Raw genomic sequence first — 8,549 nt, 5'->3', positions numbered from 1 at the left:
TCTGTCACAGACCCAACACCCTCGGAGAGAAAATCTGTCTGGTAGTTGAACATAAGTGCTAGGCCCATAACTCTCTCTCTCTCTCTCTTTTAAAATGACAGCATCTCCAGCGCGGTGCCCAGGGCATAAATGTTGTGCCGACACAGGCAGGACCTCAGCTCCCGAAGAGGCTGGATGCTTCCAGCAGGGGCTGCGTGTGGAGAGACCAAGGGGGCGGCAGGGGGAGACTGGAGAAAGGGGCTGGAGGACCTGGGCCTCAGAGAGAGGAGGCGTCCCTCGGGGCCTCTCAGCACCGGGGTGTCTGTTGCGAGACTGGGTCCCGGGAGAGGCAAAGGGGGCTGTGGGGATGCACACGAGGGTCCCACATGGTCTGCATCGTCCCTGAGTCTCGGCTTTGCAAAGCCTGTTGTGGGTATTTTCACACGCTCAATTGTAGAAAACCATAGCGGTGGAATGAGATGGTTTGGAAATGGATTTTCACGGGCACTGACTGGACTCTAATTGTTTGGGGGAAACCCACCTAGTCGATTTTTTTTTTTTTTTTTTGGTACGTGGGCCTCTCACTGCTGTGGCCTCTCCCGCCGCTCCGCGGCACGTGGGATCCTCCCGCATTGGGGCACGAACCCCTGTCCCCTGCATCGGCAGGCGGACTCTCACGGCAGGCGGACTCTCAACCACTGTGCCACCAGGGAAGCCCCATCTAGTCGATTTTAAAGTAGCACAAAAGTTGCAGCGAAGGGGTGTTATTTGTCTGGAGGCCAAAGCTTAAAGCTTTGAAAACCTTTGTTTCTTTCCTGACATAGCATCTGTGTAACAATCCTCTGAACGTATTAAGTGATGATAAGTGAAGAGCTAACAAAACAAAAATAAACAAAAGTAAGGAGCAGAAATCTTTCCAACATCCTACTTTTCACAAAGCAACTCATTTAAAACTTCAAATAATGGAAAACAAGTTGAAAACATCCAAACCGTGGTATCTGACTCTTCTAATCATTTCTTCTTGCGTTGATGTTGTTTTAGTTCATAGGCTATTTTGGGGAACATTTTGGTTTACAGAAGAATTGACTGGAAAGTACAGAGTTCCCACATAATTCTTCCCCCTTCCTCCCAGTTCCCCTGTTAACACCCTCAAGGATGTGCTACATTTGTTACAACTGACGAACTAATATGAATACATTTAAAATGAATATCATACAACTTTCCATGCATTTTTACTGACACCTGGGAAAACAGCATTAAACCGTATGTGGATAAAAGTGTAAAGTTTTCAATGAAATGCCGAGTAAATTAAAACTTTCATGGAAGGATTATGGGATTAAAAAAGAAAAACGTATAAAGCTTTCTTTTTGCTAGTTATAGGTATGTTATAGCAAGAAGCAGGGTGATCACCTAATTTACGACAAAGGAGGCAAGAATATACAGTGGAGAAAAGACAGCCTCTTCAATAAGTGATGCTGGGAAAACTGGACAGCTACATGTAAAAGAATGAAACTAGAACATTCCCTAACACCATACACAAAAATAAACTCCAAATGGATTAAAGACCTAAATCTAAGACTGGATTCTATAAAACTCTTAGAGGAAAACATAGGCAGAACACTCTCTGACATAAATCACAGCTAGATCTTTTTTGATCCATCTCCTGGAGTAATGAAAATAAACATAAAAACAAACAAATGGGACCTAATTGAACTTCAAAGGTTTTGCACAGCAAAGAAAACCATAAACAAAACGAAAAGACAACCCACAGAATGGGAGAAAATATTTGCAAATGAAGCAACCGAAAAGGGACTAATCTCCAAAATATACAAACAGCTCATGCAGCCCAATATCAAAAAAACAAACAACCCAATCAAAAAATGGGCAGAAGATCTAAATAGATATTTCCCCAAAGAAGACATACAGATGGCCAAGAGGCACATGGAAAGATGCTCAACATCACTCTTCATCAGGGAAATGCAAATCAAAACTACAATGAGGTATCACCTCACACTGGTCAGAATGGCCATCATCAAAAACTCTACAAATGATAAATGCTGGAGAGGGTGTGGAGAAAAGGGAACCCTCTTGCACTGCTGGTGGGAATGTGAATTGGTACAGCCACTATGGAGAACAGTATGGAGGTTCCTTAAAAAACTAAACATAGAGTTACCATATGACCCAGCAATCCCACTCCTGGCATATATCCAGAGAAAACCATAATTCAAAATGATACATACACCCCAATGTTCATTGCAACACTGTTTACAATAGCCAGGACATGGAAGCAACCGAAATGCCCATCCACAGACGAATGGATAAAGAAGCTGTGGTACATATATACAATGGAATATTACTCAGCCATAAAAAGAATGAAATAATGCCATTTGCAGCAACATTGATGGACCTAGAGATTGTCATACTGAGTGAAGTAAGTCAGGTTGAGAAAGACAAATATCATGTTATCGCTTATATGTGGAATCTAAAAACATGGTACAAATGAACCTATTTACAAAACAGAAATAGAGTCACAGATGTAGAAAACAAACTTAAGGTTACCAGGGTGTGAGGGGAGGGATAAATTGGGAGACTGGGATTGACATATACACACTACAATATATAAAATAAATAACTAATAAGGACCTATTGTGTAGCACAGGGAAGTCTTCTCAATACTCTGTAATGGCCTCTATGGGAAAAGAATCTAAAAAAGAGTAGATATATGTATATGTATAACTGATTCACTTTGCTGTACACCTGAAACTAACACAACATTGTAAATCAACTATACTGCAATAGAAAGTAATAAAAAAAAAATAAAGAGGTAGGGTGAGTGAAGGCTAAAATATTAGGTATGTGCTCTCAGTTATTTTGAAATGGTTTCTCTTAACTGAAAACTTATAAATCATGATTGTTCTCAGGCGAGTTGAACGGAAAGGATTCGTAAATGGGTTCAGTTTCCCGAACAGTCCTTACGCGGAACTCACGAGCCTCGGCAGGAATTCTCAACGAACGGCACCCAACTCACCGAGGGAAATCAGACCACAGTCTCACCCATCCTGACTAGAGACTTTTTTCCTCCATCTTGCCGCCGCCATCAACTTACCTCGAAACCTCAGCGAGGCCGGAGCGGGTGGAAGGAAGAAAGCAGTTTGCAGAGACGGGAAGCAAGTCCGGGGTGAACATGGGGCAGGTGCTGAGGGGCCTGGTTGCCCCCACCAGACTGTCCATGCTTCCTGGGGGGCTGGAGGGAGAGGCTCCAAGGGGGAGCCGCCTGCACTGACCTCCTGCAAAAGCCAAGTGGCCAGAAGCACGGAGGCGGCAGAAGCCACGGGAAAGCAGGGATTCCCAGCAGGCAGCGCGAGACTAATTGGCAACAGGCGGGAGAAGGAAACACAGGTGCCCTCGATCACGCTGATGCGAGAAGAGCTACCCAAGCAGAGAGGTGCCCAGCCCGCGCCCACCCAGGGGCTTTTCCCCGCGGCGGCCTGGGGGTTCCGCGGAGACAGCATCCCCCGCTCCCTGAGCCTGAGTGGCAGACCCCACACGTGCCCTGACACGCCTTTTGTCCTGCAACGCAAGAGAATCTAAAACACGCATTAACTGACTACCGTCGTACTTACTAGTTTTAAGCTCATTTTCACCTGTGCCATTTTTTGCATCCACAGGAAACCTGTCGCCTTAATAAATGTCCTTTTCTTTTTAGCAGGTAGAGGAGGCGAGTCCATTTCAACAAGGAAGTATATACTGGGGGAAGGGTGCAGTTCTCCAGATAAGATTCTTTGGTCTATATAATTATTCTGAGTTTAAAATCACACGAGAATCCACTCCAATAAAAAGTAGACATTACTTTTCTCAAAAAATTTAATTGCAGAACTATTTACAGGAGGTGAACATCAACAGTACAGAAATCAGATGAGAGAGGCATTATCCTGGAAGAAAAGGTGAGCGCGTTTTTCTTATAATCAGCGGAGAGTGAAAAGAAGTCAGGAGGAAAAAGAACCCAAATGACACAATCCTTCAATGCCTTAAAGTAAGGACCAACATTCTGAGAAGTTATTGACAAGAAGAAAGAAAGTGTGGTGTGGACTGCGTCCTGTACATTCAGCGTAGGCATCCTGCATGCTAGGAAACAATTTATCAAAAGAACCAGAAAAGCATGAGAAAGAGAATTCCATAAAATCGTTTAATTCCAGTGAAGAGTAACTTTGTACAGATGTGGAATATTTGGCACTCTGTTCATCCTCACTGTTGATGTGACTTCATATGTATATATATTTATATATATATTTATATACTTTAAAAAAAAAACAAAAAACGTTAACAGCTAGTTTCCTGGTTCTAACATTCCTTGAATTTCTGTAGGAGGCATTTCCTTTAGTCCTTAGGCCACACCTGGGTATTGTGGCATGTGACATGGGGGTGGGTGTGTGGACCGCTCTCCGGGCGGAGAGGACCCGCACGGGGAGGAAAGTGACAGCATTTGGAAATAAGAGTTCAGAAGTAGCCTAGGATTCACTACCGGCGAGGGGAAACTTTTTGAATTCAGCAAACCAGTTATAAAGTGGAGGGAGAGAGACGTACTGAGCCCTTTAAGTGATGTGATAATAGTCAAGCGATGGGCTGGGCCGTGGCGGGGTGAGATGGGCAGGGGGGTGTCAAAGAGCGGGTGAATGGCACCTGTGAGGTACCACAGACAGCCTTGGAGCTCCCTTCTTGCCTGTTCGCCAGCACGAACCGACATCCTCTCCCTGGTCTGCTTGAAAGACAGAAATGTGTACACACATCTGGCAGAGACCTTTCCTTTCACGGTCGCCTCTCCTCCACTGAGGATGTGATCGCTTGCGTTCCCGAGGCTTTCAGGTTCAGAATAAGCACCCGTGATGAAGAGTCACATAAAATCTAAGAAAGGGAGGTAACCCCCTGTTACCTGTGTGTGTGTGTGTGTGTGTGTGTGTATACAAAATCTTTTAAAAAGTAGCGTTGTCGTAGGTAACTAACATTTCCTCTGCAAAGAAGTCATCTGTCAAGAGTCGAGATTGAAACTTGAAATAATTTCTTTAAATGCTGGATCAAAATGCCAGGGTTAGGACAGCAATTCAGGAAATTACGTGGATTTCTCGATGTGGCAAGGATGAAGAGGTGGAGTTTCCTCAGAGCCTTCCCACGGGGCACTTCACGTTCTCTGAGGTGTGAAACGGGGTCATTATAAAAAGCCAGGCCAGAGGGGCCAGTTTCACAAACCTTCAGCGATTTTGGTACGTCTGATTCCTTCCTTGGCACTGTCCCACATGCTCAGCTTTCTGTTTCCAAATTATTTTTTCTTTCTCACGTTCACGTTTCACTTAAGAGCTCGTCATTTCATCTAAGATGACGCTGTGCTTAAGCAGTGGTGAAAACATCACCTCATTCTGGGTGGTGCCTGGTCCTTGTTCGTGGAAACATCTAGAAGCGCTTGCCATCAAAGCCAGAAGACATGGAGAAAGGCCCCCGGTAGTTCTCCATTTCCAGGCCTTCACGGAGCTCCTGGCAGCCTCCCGCCGAGCCCAGACAGCCCTCTCAGGAGGGGACCGCTGCGTCTGGTGGTCCTGACCATCTCTGAGATGCTCAGGAAGTGACTTGGCCTCCGCAAGCATCCGCCACACAGAAGGGGGCCGTGGGCATGGGCTTTATCAAGAACAGACACTTTCACACCTGATTCCAAGGAGCTCGGAGGACGTGAATGTCATCAGTCTTCACAAAATGTCTGTGAGGGCGACGGGGATGGGAGAAAACTGAGACGCGGGGTCAAGAGAAGTTGCGGCTGATGTAGGAACAGAAGCCAGGCTTCTCATTCGACTCCAGAACCCTCTGCAGCCACTCTGTGCTAAAGGGCGTTTCCTTAAACTGTAAAAGGGCACCTTTCCCAGCATTGCGTCCACTGCCCACACTTACTACAACTGTCAACTTAGTAAAGGGACCAGGTGGACCCTTGCTGTGAAGGCACAGGGCTCTGACGGGACCTGATGCCGCGAGCTTTATGACAAATGGTGCAGGGGGTGCTGACGAAGCCGCTTCCACGGCTCCAGCCTGGTGGTGAAACGTACCTACTACCAGCAGCTGCTACAGTCTTGGTTACTTACGCTTGAGGTTTTCTATTTTATTTTCAAATTCTGGAACCCTGTATTCAACCAAAACTTTCAAACGAGTGTAAGCAAGTATGCAGATAAAAACAAAGGAGGACCTCAGGGGCTAGGGTATGAAACCACTGTCTTCAACTACCTGATTAGTATGTTAAATTTGCAGTAAAAGGAAAAAAAAAATCAGCGGTTCAGGTTCTGAGAAGCAAGGAGGTGCCTGGGAAACGTGCACAGGTGAAAGATGCGGGATGGAGCCATTGGGTCCATCTGGGAGACGCGACAGGAATGTCCCACTTTTCAGAAAGGCAGGGAGATGCGGCATCCACGTGCCCTCCCCAGGCTGAACCGTTGGGGCTGCCCTTCTCCATCCGAGGTGGGCACGTCCCTGCCTCACTGGCCGAAGTTCTTGGAGGCCTCCACTGCCCTGGACCAGGTGCTGGTGACTCTGGCCAGCCTGGGGGCCCACACGTTCCCCAGCTGATTCCAGATGAGGCACGTGGGACCTTCTGGGAACCCGACAGAACCCTGAAGGAGGCTGATGGCTCTGCCAGCAAAAAGCAGCTCAGGCCTTGGCCACGTCTCCCTTGAGATGCCCCAGTGGCCTCCAGATCCTCAGGGCGCTCGAGGTCTGTGCGATTTGACCCAGTTACTGCCGACGGGAAAAGGCTTTCTGATGAGGACCGTTCCTCCTTTCTTCTGCTCCCTACTCGCCACTGAAAGCTTTGGCCCAAATCAGGCAGCTGCTTTCAAGAGTCCACATTCAGAGTCACTCCAGGCACTTGGACCAAACGTCTGCAACATGACTTTTCTTTCCAGGCAGAGTCCATCCCAGATCGGGCCGTGGATTTGAGTGAATATGCAACGCGGGATCTTTGAACTAAAGTGACGGATACAGTGGTTGCTCCACATGGTATTGGGAAAGGCAAACGGGAGCACAGACCCCAAAAGAAATGTTCAAAGCCCATGCATCTGTGGAATCGTGTTGTCTTCTGGTCATAAATTTGGCCACTTCTACAGGATCTAGCAGGGAGAGTCCCTCTACTTTTAGGGCCACTGACTTGCTGGTTACTTTTTTTTAAGAGGGAATCTTAAATGTAATCTGTTATTTTCCCTAATACACTTTTCTACTATTTACTGCTGGAAGTCTTTAGTATCGATCTTGAGGTGCAAACATCAACAACATTTCCTTTTAAACAAAAACGTAATTTTTTGGTATCATACAACAGTTCGATTCTCCATACCCCATTCTAGGATGGTTCTATAAATTTGCTGAGAAAAAAATGGTAATGATGGTCACTGAGAACAACTACTTTTAAGTTAAAGACAACAATAACAAATGAAGATGTATGAGATGACTTACATCGAAAGCGCACTTGTGAACAAGTGACATTTGCCTTGTTTGGGTTTTGTTAAACTTTAGGACCCTGTTTATCATACTTGTGTTCTGATTTGGAAAGTTAAGTAGGGCCTTCAGCATGGCAACATCAACTTGTTGGCTGTGAGGAAAATGATTTCTAATGGGGTACCTGGGTTATAACGGTTATGGGCTGTATCTTCAGGGAATACAAGTCTGTGATCACAGAGAACATGGCGCTTCCCAGCACAATGTTCCTAGAACATCGTGCACTATCATTTTCAACCATATTCTCAAATTTACGTATCATCTTTCAGTAAAGTTATATCCACGACGTGGTGAAACGATCACAGGATAGTTCTGTGTCTGTAGAAGTGACTGCAATAAGTTAGTGTGAGGGACTAACACAGTATTATAAACAGTTTTATTTTTCTTTACATGTACAATGTGTAAACATGGCTTATCGTCTGCATTTCATGATGGGATGTCACCATGAGAACGGATATATTGCACTTGGTCGTGTCACACAAACGGGTACCATTCCATCAGACCCAGCTGCAAGCATCCCCCCTGCCCCCCGTCACACGACCTTCTTTGGAACAACGTGGACCAAACAGGGGTTCGTACACGTTCCCCACTTCGCATCAACAACTGATGTCAAATTTAGTTGTAGGTGAATTTGCTCACCAAGGGATGGTTTAGGCCAAGACTTTTGGGGATTTTAAGATAAAAGTAAGACTACAAAACATAAAGAAAATTAATCCAAATCCAGTGAGTACTTTGGTTTAAGTCAGCATCAGAGAATCTGGGATCTAAAATCATTATTGTCTAATTTTATAATTTGTTGGTATATATTTTGTACAGGTTCAAGGAAATGAGATAAAACCCATCAGCTTCCAGGCGAGGCACACGTGAGTAGGTTGGCAAACACGTATGTAGTTTACATTTCCCCATGTGAATGAGTGCACACCGAGTTTTCCGTGGTTATTCCTAAAGAACTGTTCGTCTTAATAATACATCATGTTTAGAGTCTAAAATGCCAATGCTTGCAGATACATTTGTCTTTAACATAGTATACTGACTATAGGAAGAAGCAT

The sequence above is a fragment of the Delphinus delphis genome, chromosome 21, assembly GCF_949987515.2.
Source record: "Delphinus delphis chromosome 21, mDelDel1.2, whole genome shotgun sequence".
Taxonomy (NCBI): Eukaryota; Metazoa; Chordata; class Mammalia; order Artiodactyla; family Delphinidae; genus Delphinus; species Delphinus delphis.
This window is presented reverse-complemented; position numbering follows the sequence as displayed.